This window comes from Nicotiana tabacum, chromosome 3 (assembly GCF_000715075.1).
Source record: "Nicotiana tabacum cultivar K326 chromosome 3, ASM71507v2, whole genome shotgun sequence".
Classification (NCBI taxonomy): Eukaryota; Viridiplantae; Streptophyta; class Magnoliopsida; order Solanales; family Solanaceae; genus Nicotiana; species Nicotiana tabacum.
In genome coordinates, this window is record NC_134082.1 from 56594859 (window position 1) to 56611162 (window position 16304).

Here is a 16304-nt window from a genome sequence, read left to right on the forward strand (position 1 = left end):
ATAAACAATCACCCTGCTCGCGAATCATACATGCGATGCAGGTACACATAGAAATACATGCTCAAATAATTAATTAAGAATTTATCGGGGAACATTTATCTAAATAAAAGTCAATTCTCTTTTAATGATTTAAGAAAATGAAGTTTAATCCTTTTAGAAATTCATTTACCAATTCGATAGGATTTAAGCAATTCAACTGCCAACAAGATTACAGATATTCCAAGTATAGCATGCTTTTGGGTCCTAGGCTACCCAAACTTACACATATTAGTAGCTAAGCATGGACTTTTGTCACCTCGTGCGTAGGTAGCCCCCACAAATAGGAGCACACAACCAATTATTTTACCTATGGGGACAATTCCCTCTTACAAGGTTAGAAAGGAGACTCACCTCGCTCCGAAGATCCATAACCGGCATTCCACGCTCTTTCGAAAACTCGAATCGATGTACAATGCTCCCAAAACTAGCCAATAATTATGCAAATCCATTAATATATGTTTAATTACTCATTACAATCCAATTTATAACAATTTCTAACCCAATCGAAAAGTTGACAAAATTGCTCTCGGGCCCATGTGCCTGGATTCCAAAAAACTCAAAAAATCAGACAACCCATTCCAATACGAGTTCAACCATACCAATTTTATCAAATTCCGATAATGAATCGACCTCCAAATCTAAAATTTTCATTTTTGAAAAGTTTACAAATTTTCTCCAATTTCTTCCATTTGATTCACTAATACTTGATGAAAATAACCATGGAATCATTAAATATAATCACTTTGGATATAAAACACTTACCCCAATCCATATGGTGAAAATCGCCTCAAAAATCGCTTTAATCCGAGCTCCATAGCTCCAAAAATGAGTAAAAATCTCGTACTGCTCGATTTATGCACTGTGCAGCATTTTCGCACATGCGGTTAATGTTCACGCAGGTGCGGTACTGTTCACGCATTTGCGATTACTGTTCACGCAAATGTGGTTATTGTTCACACAGGTGCGGTACTGTTCACGCACATGCGAAAAACACAGCAGCTGTCCAGAAATTTCAGCAGCTTTTAATTTCACTAAAAATGCTCTAACTAGATCATACGAACTCGGAATTCGACAATTCTTGTTCCAATAAGTCACAAATAATTATACGAACATATTCCTTCAATCAAAACTCAATTCGGAGCTCATTTACTCAATGTGATACCAATTTCGCTCGTTAAATAATTAACTCATGTTTTGCGGTAAAAACTCAATAGTGACTTGATGAAATTAGACCAAACTTTCCAGATCACTCCTATAATTCATTATCAAAATCCCGGAAGTCTCAAAATCGAGTTTCGATCTCTAGAACTAAAAATGAACCTTTGGATCATTACATGTTTATGCTCAAAACGCCAAACTCTTCCAAAAACTCATCCGAGCCCCATGGGATCCCAACCAAGTATACTAACAAGTCCCATAGTCTATGCCTCAAATTATATTGAACAACACTAAAACATGATTCGCACTCCAATTCAAGCTTAATGAACTTTAGAACTTCGAACTTCTTCATTTGATGCTGAAACCCACCAAATCACGTCCGATTGATCTCAAATTTTGCACACAAGTCACATTCGACATTACGGACCTACTCCAACTTCTGAAATTGGATTCTGACCCCGATATCAAAAAGTCCACTTCCGGTCAAACTCCTCAAAAACCTTCAAATTTCTATCTTTAGCCAAATGACCCACGGACCTCTGAATTCACTTCCGATCGCGCTCCCAACACCAGAATCACCATACGGAGCTATTCCCAGACTCAGAATCCCAAACAGATATCGATAACACTGAAATGCACTTTAACCCAAACTTATAAAATTCTTCCAAAACTGCTAACTGCCACCATAGGTGCCGAAACATTCCCGAGTCTTTCAAAACCCGATCCGGACATACGCACAAGTTTGAAATCATCATACAGACCTGCTGGAACCTTCAAATCCCGATTCTGAGGTCGTTTACTCAAAAATCCAATCTTAGTCGATTCTTTCAACTTAAAACTTCCGAAATGAGAATTTTCTTTCCAAATCGACCCTGAACTTCCCGAAAATCAATTTCGTCCCTGCGTACAAGTCATAATACCTGAAGTGAAGCTGCTCATGGCTTCAAACTGCTGAATGACGTGCTAGAGCTCAAAACGACTGGTCGAGTCGTTAAAAAAAATGTCCAAACCTTAGCTAAATACCTTTTAATATAAGCTAAATATACTACACATTGCAAAAATCTATCTAATTAATTAAACTAAATTATATATAAAATATGAAACTATTTTTTTATATTTTTCAAATGTCAAACTAAAATAATAACAAGATTAGATTAAAATCATCGCAAAATTAAGATAATACTACTAACCAAAACACTAATATCCTTGAAAATAAAGTGTGACTATTTTTGTATTTTCGAATTTTATGTAAGGTAGATAACTAAAAGTAACAAGATAAAATATCAATAACCTAAATAAAAGAAAATATTTTTGTAATTTTCATTTTTGTGACAAAATAAAGTAAAATAGTTAAAACTAGGTAAAATAGCAATATTAGGCCTAAACGAAATATTTAAAAGCTAAAATGAGTAAAAACTCGGGAAGGGTAAAAAATTACATGTCTACAACCCTCTTGCAGTTGCAGTTGAGGTAAAAAAAAATTATATGCTACAACTAGCTAGTTATCGCACGTTTCATGAAATTTAATACGAGTAATATAAGCTTGTTATGCATGTGTTAATTAATGATTTTATAGTCCGTCACTTCTTGATGATTAATTAATAATTAGTGAGTTGCACAACTGAAAAAGTTATAATATGTATATTTGATTTGTGTCTTATAGAATATACATACTACTGGTAGAATTTATCCTATTTATTAATTAATAGGACTTCCACGAGATGATCATAGAAGGATACGGTTGTTTGTAACAAGTTAATTTTCTAAGCTATCATATTATCAGTAGGATTTAAGTTAATAGTATATACGTTAATAGTGCAAAAACATTTTACGCTATTAATGCAAATTAACTGGTTATAACAAGTTTTTACTCTATTTTTCAAGTTATGATGGTGTAAATAACTTAACTCTTGATTGAAATTGTTGCTCTGCAGGAAAAAGGCTAGTCCATTAATGCAGTATCTTTGACAGAAAAGACAGAACAAAGTACAAACATGAGGAGGAAATCGCACAGAAAGTGGCCTGGCTGGCTCCGACTACTGGGATGTTGAACTGTAATATGTGAAATGTTTAGAACCTTTATGTTATCTAAACCTTAAGCAGGCAGGATCATCCTTTTTCGCTTATATCTTTTTTAAAGTACTTTGAAAAAGTACAAGAAATGGATTTGTTCACTCACAAAGTTTAAGTTTGTAACTGTAAATTCGATATAAGTTCAGGGTGAATTATGTATCAACCCAACACATTTAAGATGTCTTAGCTCCATTGCAATATACGTTGGCACATGGGATGAAACTTTTATATAGTCTGATGAAATGTCTGCAAAGTAGCTTCATGCTTTCAATAAATTCAAAGATTACATTCAGTCATAGTGGAATTTAGAATTTAAAATAAAACAGCCAGCATACAAACTCAATAAATCCTGACTCAACATTATGTGTACATGGTAATTAATCCGTCTCTAATTATACAATGGATGCACATGCAAACTAATATGTATATGGTAAATCCGCCTCTGTCTATACATCATATATATCCAAGTCTGGAATATTATCCCAAAAACTGATAAACATATCTTCATTCCACATCAATATATCAAGATCAGGAATAGGTTCTGAAATCACGTATTCTGAAATTGGTTTACAGTAATAAATATTTCGCTTTTTGCACACCATTCGATTCCTTTTCTCTCTTTGTTGTAGTATCCTTCTTGTTGCAAATCCGAGTAGTTGACGGATTAAACTTTTGATCCTTCTTCACAATGATTTTTACTGATGTTTTTGTCCTGGATTTCCTAGGAATATCTTTAGGAGAATGCTCTAGATGTCAAGTAATAGTTCCATCTTTATTTTCCAGCCTCTTATGAGATTTTTCATAAGGTTTTTGATACTTCATCATGAATAACTAAGCAGAGTATTAGAACTTCAATCTTGGTCAAATAACAAATTGTCAAGGATGATTATTTGAGCAAGTGGCGTTGGAACTCTTTTTATAAACATAATAATCATGATATTATATGGAAAAAGGTTTAACATTTCATTAGTTTAGAAGCCAAAATCATTTTGAATTAGGACAAGAAAAGGCTCGACCTAGTATAACTTACAGTAACATGAGTTAGGTCTTTTTTTAAATATGGTAATCCTTATAACATTAGGAAAGAGAATATCACTAATTAATCACTACAATATAGCCGTTTCGGCCAAGTTTTTTAAAGTATAATTGGGGGTGTAAATGATTTTAACCTATTTTTCAAATATAAATAAACCCTTTTCTCCTGTAACTTTTGTTTTTTTTGGGCTTTATACTGCATTTAAATTGATTAGAAGACTTGATGTAGTATTTTTTTTTTTGCGTTTTACGTTTTAACTAAATAAGTTTTAATTTAAGTCTTTCAAAACAATATTTAAATTAATTCTTTATTTAAATAATTTGCAAAATGCAGCCTAATACTATTCTTTTTCGTAATTTGACACTCAAAAGCACTTTTTTGGAAAGAGTGACCAAACACAAGTTGTTAATAATTAAAGTAGGTTTTTCAATAATTAAAATTAAATATACACTATAGTAATGTATAAAAATTATAATTCAACACCTCTTTTTCCTCTTTTAATTTTCTAATCTTCATAGCTTCATTTGCGCATGGGATTATTTTCGTCCATTTTTTGTATATAGTTTGATCCATTTTGGTTTCCTGTATTAATGCTACTATAGAAGAAGAAAAATTAACTGTCAATGTAATGTAAAAATTTTGAAATATAATTCATGCCATTTTTATGTAAATCTTAGTCTAGATACTCAAAAATGTCTCATCATTAATTATTTTAAAATAAAAAGTGACAATATCAAATGTTAATATAGCTCATCTGTGCTATGAACATAAATCTAAACATTTTAAAATCAACAGACAAATGTTAACTCAAAGGGATTTTGTGTTTCATGCAAAGGATGAACAGAATATTGTTTCGTTACCTTCAAAGATTATGGATAAATTCTTACTCATTTTAACACCATATAATTGATTTCCCCCCTCATTTTGTAAACTATTATTTTGATTATTGTATTGATTTTTCTGATTCTTAAGTAGCTTGCACTGTCTTTTTGACATATGTGGTTGTTATTGTTGCCTTCTTTTCATCTCCTTGTGCCAAGGGTCTTTTGGAAACAGTCTCTCTACGCTCCGGGACAGGGATAAGGTTTGCGTATATACTATCCTCCCCAGACCCCACACGTAGGATTATAATGTGATATTTTATACTTCAATACCACACAAGAGGGGGATGGGGGAGGGAGGTGATTTGTGTGGTACCCAATTTTCGCTTAACTAGATTATAGAAGGACCTGGTTCTTCTATGTGTTCCAACTACCACTGTTGCGAAATAATAAATACAGAAAATAAAGAACAAAGAGATTTTACGTGGAAAACACCTGGCTCAAAAGGTGAAAAAACCACAACCTACTTTTCAGTAGGATTTTCCCAAACTCTCCACTAAAATCACTGAGCCAAAAACTGCATTTACAAAAAACTCTTTTGTAAACCTAGGATTAACTATAATTCCGTTGTGGCACACAGCCTCAACTGTTGCGACAACTTCAGGTTAACTCTAAGTACCTAATATAATTGCTTCTAAATAAGTTGAAAGCTACAATGTAAAATCACCTACTACAATTGAATTAGAATAAAAGATAGACATTTGAAACTGGTTCTTCTATATGGTTCAAGTAGCTTCAGGTTTGCACGCTTGAATCACACATAAATTTCTTGCAAAATTGCCTTGCTACTTTGCTCTCAATTCACGTTTAACTTCTGCTTATGTGCATTACCTGTAAAAGAAAACAACACTAATATTTAAGGAGTTAGCAATTAGAGATTGACTAGGATACTGATACTACTGTTCCATGGTGGAAGAGTTCTAGTTGATCTCATACTCTAACTCTATCCTTTTCCTAAACCGTGTTCTCTTTGTGTAAGGAGTCTTTCTCCTTATCCAATATGCAACATTTTCGATCATGATCAGGAGATATCACTTCTGATAAGTTAGGCTCGTCTCCTTCACGTGCTTCTCACATGTTTGAGTTGATTATAACTGTGCTTTACAAGATGGACCTGGTCCATGTCTGAGTTCTTTTGTCAGTCTTCAAAACTTCACCTTTACTTGGGCCAACAAATTCCCTATTTTTGATGATGACAAACTTTGTGCTTTTCACTTATTTAGGCCCTGTCAGAACTCAACTTATTCATCAATACAAAGTTAGAGAAATTTACTTATCATCAAGGACCAGGTTCATTAGGTTATAAACATCACTTATTCAGAATATATAAAGCACAATATCTCTTTCCCCTTTTGGCATCATCAAAAAGTTGCATAAACAAAGTGTGAGTCCCAAAATTTTAACAATTACTCATGGCCACTGGGGCAACTGCAAGTGCAATCATGGATGAATCATCAGTAATCAAGCAAATACATTTAAACTATCAAGGAAATATTAACAATCAACAAGAGAAAAATCAGTAGATTTCATTGATAGAAGATATGTTGCTACCACAATCCACAAAAAGAAAGCAAAAATATTCAAAAGATGAGCAAAAGAAAGAGAAATCCCTAAGCTGGATCACTGGTGGTACTAGACAGGTTCAGGAGATGAAGGCTAGAAGTCCTAAGGCTTGGTAGAGCTAGAGGGTTGGTTTTGGGCTTGGAGAAGGTTCAACATATTTTGAAGAATGCCATCATTCCTTGGTGAACTCAGTTCTGAGAACATCCCTCTCAGATTCAACCTTTGTTAGGCGAGCCTTCAACCTAGCTATCTCAGCATCCTTGGCCCCACTTTCCTGAACTAGAGCCCTAACTTTACTATTGATAGATGTCTTCTTGGATGAACCATGTTCATTGGTAATGGCATTGACTAGATAGTCACAAGCAATCAAAGTATTAATTCCAAAATGGTCCTTGCTTGTGGCCATTTCCCGCTTCTTCAGAGGCACCTTGCACCGATCCAGAACAATAGTTAGAATAAATCCATAAGGGGTGGCATGGTGGAGACATTGATAACCCTATCCAGTAGCTTGGTGATGAATGCAGGCCAGTTAATTTGCCTTCCACATTCAAGACATTCCATCAGAACTAAGTCCATATAGTTAGCAATGTGCCTTCTTTCCTGCCTGGGCAGTAGGCACTTGTTGACAAACTCAAATAGGACTTTGTGTTGTGGCTTCATTTGACTCTTGTGCACAAACTTGGCCTCATTCACTTCTTCAACATCGTAGAATCTCCTAGTAATTTCAAAGGCAGGAGGAAGGGAATCTAGACTTGGCCATCTTTGCCTAGTGTAGTCATCATATTCCTCAGTAGGGATGTCAAGAATCTCACCCATCTTCTCTGCATCGAAGGTCAGTTAAACCCCTTTCATTTGGTTTGTAACTCTGCCATCCTTGACCTCTGCATTGGCTATGAATTTAATGATTTTATTCCTAGCTAGCCTTCCATCCATCTGAAGGACCATGTCCTTCCAGCCCTAAGCAGCTAGTGCATCAACCAATCGAACCATTCTTGGTTCCACAAAGTCTTTCAGCAATCTATCCTTCAAAATTTTTCTTTTGCCAAACTTGGCCAGCTTGTCTTGTTCACCATCAGAATCACTCTCTTTTTCACCACTCCATTCCTTATCATCAACAATTCTAACTGGTTTATTTTTCATTGCAGACCTTGTCCTCTTGGCCAATGAAGATTCAGCAGCCTTAGACCTTGATGAGGACTTCTTGGAAGAAGTCTTGTTCTTTTTAAGCTTGGGGATTTGAACCTCCACAGTTGTATGATCCTCCTGATGGACTTGTTCTATCTTCTCAACATCAACATCCTCAGAAGCCTCTACAACCTTAGCTTTTCCTTTATCTATCCTCTTCTTCTTGCTTTCAGCCAAAGTCTTTTGTAATTCACTCTCACTCTGTTTCACCATACTTCTTGTGGCTCTCTCCTTTGGCATGGGAATTTCAGCAGTTGTTGAGGAATTGGCCTTTCTTTTCTTGGTGTTCTTTGTAGTGCTTGGAACCTTAGGTGTTGGAGTTCTCGTTTTGTTGGGATTATAACTGGCACCTACTTTCTTCAGAAGGTCTGCTAGGGTTTCTTCAATGGATGGATCGGGTTCATCCACATGAGAACTTAAATTTACCAAACCCTTAGCAGCCTCCATTGATCCACTTCCCCCTATTTTCTTGCCACTTTCTCCTACAATTTTACCCTCAGTTCCACAAATTGCTGGTCTAATCATCTCAAAGGTGGGAGACGAATCAACCACTTCTACCCTTGTTCCCCTCACATCACAACTTGCACCCTCTCTCTCCTTTTCTTTTTAATTTTTATTTTTATCTCCTCTCCTTCTCAACCCAAGCATTTCCACATCTCTAACAGACCAAACAAGAACAAACATATTTTCTACACTTTCAACCAAAACAGAATACCTCAGAAGGGGAACTCTGAATCTTCTCAGAATTAGAAGACCCAATTCCTTCCCTTCACTTGAAGACTTGAAGGAATCATCTGAGTGTTCAGATTCTTGGGCTTGGCTATCATCCAATTGTGCATTCAATCTTTTTGACAGTGCACCTATAGCCACTATTTTACGAGCGATCATCTTAACACTTATGACAGGCTATCAGCTCAGTAGAAGATGTTGGTGCGCTCTATTTGCTTCGGAGTTGGGTGTTTGGTTAATATGATTTAGACATGTATTTCTTGGTATGGCGGGACTCTGTCCTGACCTTTATGATATTTATGTACTCTTAGAGGCTTGTAGACATATGTCGTGTACGTGAAAGTTTATATGGCTTTGTTGGCTTATGTTTTGAATTTATAAATGATCATATTGGCCTATTAGACCCATATGTCACGTGTATATGATGATGTAATAAGAGAGATATGTTACGTTGGTACTCGGTTGAGTAAGGTATTGGGTGCCCATCACGCTCATCGGTTTGGGTCGTGACAGAATGAAACCATGGATTTCACAATATTGTGCTACATTGAGGTGGCGCACACGCTAGATGAAAAGCGTGGGGTCGTGCACCGTTGGGGATTGTGACTTAGTCCGTCCCGTATGACTATTAAACCGCGTATTTGATTGAAAATTATTTTCCATCATTGTATTTTGGAAAGTATCATCATGTGTTGGGCTGAATGCCATATTTGGGCCTCGTACCAAATGTTTTGGACCCTTAGGGCATTTTTACTGCTATTCCTCACTGTTTTGACTTCATATTTGTACTTAGTCATGCTATATTATATTGTTTTCATAACTCAGCCATAATTACTCTTTGACCTTTTAAATGATATTTTGGGCTGAGCATCATGTTTTTACTGTTGCCCAAGTAGCTTGAGAGATTTCTGACTGAGTTAGGTCGAGGGCTTGTGTTGTGAGGATATTATGGGATTGGGATGCGTGCCTCAACATTGTGGTACTGATTTATGATTATGAGGCCGATGACCTGATTTGTTATGCCACGAGGTGGCTTGATATGAGGCCGAGAGCCTGTTTGATTATGCCACGAGATGGCTTGTTATTGCGCTTAGGCCGTAAGGGGCCCCTCCCAAAGTCTGTACACCCCCAGTGAGCGTGGGTACCTAGTGTGAGTGATATGATGTAGCCCGAGGGGCTGTTGTTATTTCATATTGTTGCCTGAGGGGCTGTTCTTGATCCATGTTTTGCCCGAGGGGCGGTCCTTGATTTATGTTATGCCCGAGGGGCTAATTACAAGTAATTGTATGATAGCCCGAGGGGCTAGTTCTGTTGATATTATGCCCGAGTGGCGGTTTATGGTACATGTTGTTGACCGAGGGGCTGTTTACGTTTCTATCATGTTTACTCACTATTTTATCACTCGTTTGAAACTATTGAAAACTGTTTTAAAAGGTTTTACCGAAACTGAGCATGATTTACAGAATAAATGATTTCTGTACTGTGTTAAAAATATCCTGCATTTGTTGTAGCGTTTTGACGTGGTTTACGTGTTTTCTTACTACTCAGCTTTTATTTACTTTTATTACTTACTGATTTGGCGTATTCACATTACTCCCTACACTGTGTGTGCAGATTTAGGCATTTCTGAACCCGATAGCAGGTGTTGGTTGCTTAGTGACAGAGTCATCGGAGTTAGCAAGGTAACTACCCGATGTTCGCAGCCCTGCTATTTTCCCTCTTGTATTCCTTAGATTCTTTTGGCATATTTTCAGACTCTTCATTGTATTTAGACCTTAGTAGATGCTCGTGAATTGTGACACCCCGATGTCGGGCTTGTGTATTTATTTCGGACGATTCATTTAGACTTACATTATGAGATATTTTATTAATTAAAGGCTTAAAATGATCATTGTTGATTAAATGGTTAATTCAGGAGTTTTGTCGGCTGGCCTAATTTCACGATATGCGCCATCACGATCGAGTTGGGTTTGGGGTTGTGACACTAAGGTATTGGGCGATAATCATTTCCTCTTTAATTATTAATAATATATTTAGGCCTGCATATTTTCTCTCAGTGTTTGTGTAAATAGTTAAACGTTAGAGAAAGGGGTTTGCCTGGTAGGTGGTATAAGTTGGGTGCTAGTCACGTCTAAGAAGTAGTTTGGGATGTGATAGTTGCTACACATGATAATAAGCATTACTTTCTTACAGTTGTGGATGATTATACTAGAGCAACTTGGATTTTTCTTATGCAGTTGAAAAGTGAAACAATCATATTTCTAAAACACTTCTTTTGTATGGTAAAGAATCAGTTTGGTGTTTGTGTTAAGATAGTTAGTACAGACAATGGCAAAGAATTATTTAACCATCAATGGAATGCTTTTTTACAAGATCATGGGGTAATTCATCAAAGTAATTGGGTTCACACACCACAACAAAATGGGGTGGCTGGAAAAAAACATAGACACATCTTAGACACTACAAGAGCTTTGAAGTTTCAGGCTGGAATACCAAGCAAGTTTTGGGGGGAATGTGTGCAAACAACTATTTATCTTATAAACAGACTTCCTTCTAGAGTACTAGATGGTGAAAGTCTTTTTGAGTTGTTGCATGGCAGACAACACTCATGGGCACATTTGAGAACTTTTAGATGTTTGTGCTATGCTACAAATGTGGTGAAGGAAGATAAATTTGGACCTAGAGCTAATGAAGCTATTCTAATGGGGTATTCTACTACTCAGAAGGGTTATAGACTGTTTGACAAGACTACTAAATCCTTTTTGTCAGCAGGGATTTCATATTCTGGGAATCAACATTTCCTTTTCTCACATCACAACACCAACAACCTGTTTCTACTCATCAATCCTTAAATCACATAGATGATGTATTTGAGACATTACAAAGAGAAGAGATGATCACTATGGATCCATACCTCTCAAATTCAACAAGCCAATAATTCAATCAAGTAGATACAGTCTATGATGCAGATGGTGATAGTGGTGATGTAGCAGATCAAGAAAATCCCACAGATGCAGCTAACCATGCAGATGTAACAAATGATGTTGATCTAGCATTTTTGGAACCACATGCATCAACTGAACCTTCTCCAGCTGAACTTACCAGGGTACCAATTGATCATCTTGTTGGTAGTAAGAAGAGTTCTTAGTGTCCTTATCCAATATAAAATTTTCTATCCTCAAAAATACAAAGACTACATCATGGCCTTCTCAATAATCGCAGAACCATACAACTTTAGGGAAGCAGTGAAAGATGACCGATGAATACAGGCTATGAAACAGGGGATTGAAGCTTTAGAGGATAAAAAGACTTGTGTGGTGGTGGACCTGCCTCCTGGAAAGCCCTCTATAGGTTCAAAATGGGTCTACAATATCAAATACAAGGCTAATGGGGAGGTGAAAAGATTTAAGACTCGACTTGTTGCCAAGGGTTATAATCAACAAGAAGGACTAGACTATCATGAGATATTTTCACCAGTTGCATAAATGGTGACAGTTAGATCAGTGATAGCACTAGCAGCCTCTAAGGACTGGGGTCTTTTCCAAATAGATGTATACACTGCTTTCTTGCAAGGTAACTTATATGAGGAAGTTTATATGAACTTGCCTTAAGGTTTTAAGAGACAAGGGGAGACAAAGGTCTGTAGGTTGCTACAATCACTGTATGGCCTTAAACAGGCATCAAGACAGTGGAACCTTAAACCTACATAAGCCTTACCCAGTGGAGGCTTCAATCAGAGTGTACATGACTACTTTTATTCACCAAGAAATCTGGGAATGAGATTGTGATCATTTTTATCTATGTGGATGATTTACTATTGACTGGAAGCATTATTGAACTCATTAATAAAGCAAAATCAGCATTACACAAGCAGTTCAAAGTCAAGGATCTATGTGAGCTCAGATACTTCCTAGGCATTGAAGTTTTGAGATCTCACCAAGGAATCCTCCTTAACCAGAGGAAGTACACTTTAGAGCTTAATTCTGAGATGGGATTGAGTGGTGCAAAGCCTGCTCTTAGACCCTTGGAACTTAATCAGAAGCTCACCTCATTGGAATTTGACAAAGGCATTGGGAGCAAGATATATGATCCTTTGGTGGAAGTAACAGGCTATCAAAAGCTCATAGGAAAACTCTTATATCTCACTGTTACACGACCAGACATCAGCTATGTTGTGCAAACTCTGAGACAATTCATACAGACTCCAAAGAAGTCTCATATGGATGCAGTCATTCGTGTAGTGAGGTGTCTCAAACAAGAATCATGAATAGGGGTAATTATGAGTCGAGGGACAACTAATGCCTTAGTTGGTTTTGTGACTCAGACTGGGCAGCCTGTCCAATAAGTAGAAGGTCTGTTAATGGTTATCTTGTCATGTTTGGTAACTTTTTAATATCCTGGAAGTCCAAGAAACAACACATAGTGTCTCGCAGTAGTGCTGAAGCTAAATATAGAAGCATGACTTATATTGTAGTTGAGATAATATGGTTGTGAGGGTTATTCTTAGAGTTGGGGAGCCCAATTTATCAGCCTGTTATCTTATTCTTAGATAGCAAAGCAGCGATGCAGATAGCTGTCAATCCTATCTTTCATGAGCGCACTAAACACATTGAGATAGACTGTCATTTCATTTGGGAAAAGCTCAAACAAGGTCTTTTGCAAATGCAGTATATTTCTACAAAAGATCAATAAGCTTATATCCTCAGTAAAGTCTTGACATCCCCTCAACATCAATTCTTTCTTGGCAAGCTGGGAGTGCTCAACATCCTACACCCTCCAGCTTGAGGGGAGTAATGTTAGTCAACTAGTTAGTAATATGGGTCTTAGTGTGCATAGTGAAAGTTGTGGTATGTTATAGTTATTTTAGGAAGTTAGTACCTAATTGTTAGTTAGGATTGTATATAGTCGGTGTTTATGCTTCAATCAACTCAATTGAGCTAATTTCCAATTTACAGATTCTTCTCCATGATTTCTCTCTACTAACTCTAACACGTGTCATTATTTGTCACGTAGTACTTACTCTTACCTAAATTATTGATTTTTAACTAGGTTACCCCAATCTAGCTAACTACTTGCCGGCGAATGAGAACTAGAGGCAATTTTTCACAATGTGACTACAGTTACACAATCGGACAAACTTTGACTTATAAAGATATAATTGTTCACGCAGAAAGGGCAGGAAGCAAGCAAAAAGGAAAAGAAAACAAGTCAAGTCGTTGAGATAGAGTAATAGATATCATGAGATATAGCTCATGATAATATGAGAATTAAAAATTAAAAAATATGCAAGGTAAAGAGCAATGACAAAAGGGTATGGCTTGTTGGTTGTTAGTTAATATCGGCCACGTCCCTACATGTTCGGGGTCTTATACTGTATATTGCGATGCGTCGTGGATTGGTCTCGATGCGGTGTTGATGCAAGACGGTAGGATGATTGCCTACGCGTTTAGATAACTGAAGGTGCATGAAGAAGAATTATTCGGTCCACGACCCTGAGTTAGCAGCTATTGTTCATGCCTTGAAGATTTGGTAGTACTATTTGTACGGTTTCCCTTATGATATCTACACCGATTAACGGAGTCTATAGCATCTATTCAAACAGAAGGATCTTAACTTGCGACAACGGAGGTGGTTAGAGCTGCTTAAGGATTATGATATCACTATTCTATACCATATCGGGAAGGCCAATGTGGTGGCTGATGCCTTGAGTCGCAGGGCAGAGATTTTGGGAAGCATAGCATTTCTACAAGTAGGTAAAGAGGCCATTGGCATTGGATGTTTAGGCCTTTGCCAACCAGTTTGTTAGATTGGATATTTCTGAGCCGAGTTGAGTTTTGGCTTGGTTTCTCATTATGATAGTATTAGTGAGCGTCGGTATGATGACCCCCACCTGCTTGTCCTTAAGGACACAATTCAACATGATGATGCTAAGGAGGTCACTATTTATGATGATGGTGCATTGAGGATGCAGGGCAGGCTATGTGTGCCCAATGTATATGGTTTGTGCGAGTTGATTCTCCAAGAGGCTCATAGTTCGCGGTACTCTATTCATTCGGGTTCCGCGAAGATGTATTAGGATTTGAGGCAACATTATTAGTGGAGGAGAATGAAGAAGGACATAGTGGAATATGTAACCCGGTGTCTAAATTGCCAACAAGTGAAATATGAGCATCAACGGCCAGGTGGATTGCTTTAGAAGCTAGAGATTCCGAAGTGGAAATGGGAGCAGATCACTATAGATTTCGTTGGTGGGCTTCCACGGAATCAGCGAAATTTTGCTGCGATTTTGGTGATTGTGGATATGCTGACCAAGTTCGCTCATTTCTTTTCTGTGATGACTACTTATTCTTCCAAGTAGCTAGCTCGAGTTTATATCCACGAGATTGACATGCTTCATGGCGTGCCGGTATCTACATCTATGACTGGGGAACGCGGTTTACATCACTATTCTAGAGGGTCGTACAACATGAGTTAGGTACTCAAGTAAAGTTGAGCACAACATTTCACTCTCAGATGGACAAACAGTCTGAGCGCACTATTAGGATACTGGAGAATATGCTTTGTGCTTGTGTGATGGAGCTTGGGGGTTCTTGGGATCAGTTCTTGCCACTTGTGGAGTTTGCCTACAATAACAGTTATCGGTCGAGCATACAGATGGAACCATATGAGGCTTTGTATGGTTGACAGTGTCGGTCTCCAATGCGTTGGTTGGAGCCGGGCAAGGCTTGGCTATTGGGTGCAGACTTGGTTCAGGATGCTTTGGAGAAAGTTAAGGTGATTCAGGATAGACTTCGTACAGCCCAGTCAAGAGATAAGAGTTTTATGGATCAGAAGGTTCGTGATGTTGCATTCATGGTTGGGTAGCGAGTCTTGCTCTGGGTTTTGCTCAAAAAGGGTGTTATGAGGCTCGAGAAGAAGGGCAAGCTGAGCCCAAGGTTTATTGGCCCATTCGAGGTGTTGCGGCGAGTTGGGGAGGTTGCTTATAAGCTTGACTTGCCTCCCAGTCTAGTAGGAGTTCATCCCGTATTCCATATTTCTATGCTCCAGAAGTATCACAACGATCCGTCTCATGTGTTGAATTTCATCTCTTTCCAGTTGGACAAGGATTTGTCTTATGTTAAGGAGCCGGTGGCTATTTTGGATAGGCAGGTTCGAAAGCTGAGGTCAAAGAACATTGCTTCAGTAAAGGTTCAGTGTAGGGTTCAGACAGTCGAGGAGGCGACTTGGGAGATCGAGCATGATATGTGCATCTGTTATCCTTATCTTTTCATCACTTCAGGTATGTCTCTATGCTCATTCGAGGACGAATGATTATTTTAAGAGGGGGGAGGGATATAACAAACCGGCTGGTTGTTTTTAGAGTAATAGCCCTGATCCCTTATTTACTACTTTTCCCGTATCATTTTATGCTTATGTGACTTGCCTGGAGATTTTGTTTTTGGTTTCGGAGTGAATTGGGACACCTAGTCCCTGAAACGGAAGCTATTCAAGGATTTTGACTATTGTTGGAAACGTATGAATACGAATCCGGAATGAAGTTTCGTCGGTTCCATTGGGTGATTGTATTTTGGTCTGTAGGTGAATTAGGCTTGAAATGACGAAAGTTGAATTTTTGGGAAGTTTGACCGAGAGTAAACTTT